The following is a 523-nucleotide window of genomic DNA, read 5'->3' on the forward strand; positions in this document are numbered from 1 at the left end:
AAAAAAAAAAAAAAGAAAGAAAAGCAGGAATAAGTCTGTATATCGGGGAGGGGGAAATGTATGGGGACATAATCAGTGAAAGTTCTAGATCAGTTGATTTTGAGGTATCTAAGGTACCTGTGGCAAATTATACTTTACTAAATGGCTACAGAGTATTTCTTGTCACTCCTGTTCATCAAGATCCCTTCCATTGCCCCATCAGAAGATGAAGTTCATATCCTTTCACCTTAAACATAGGTGGGTCTTTGTGATTTCCTTGACTAAAAGAATATGGCAGAGGTAATGCAATATAACATCTGAGATTAGGTCATAAAAGGCAATACAGCTTCTTACTGACTGTCTTGGAACACTAACTCTTAGGATTCATCTGCAATGCTTCAAAGAAGTCCAGAACAAATGCAGAGAAACAGTTAGAAAGCAACTATGACCTCAGTTGGTTTCCAAATCAATAGCTGGTATTAACTTGCCAGTCATGTGAATAAACTATCTTTGAATAAGATCTTTCGGACCTCAGAGCCAGCCT

The sequence above is a fragment of the Rhinopithecus bieti genome, unplaced genomic scaffold (genome assembly GCF_001698545.2).
Source record: "Rhinopithecus bieti isolate Rb0 unplaced genomic scaffold, ASM169854v2 scaffold_51968, whole genome shotgun sequence".
NCBI lineage: Eukaryota > Metazoa > Chordata > Mammalia > Primates > Cercopithecidae > Rhinopithecus > Rhinopithecus bieti.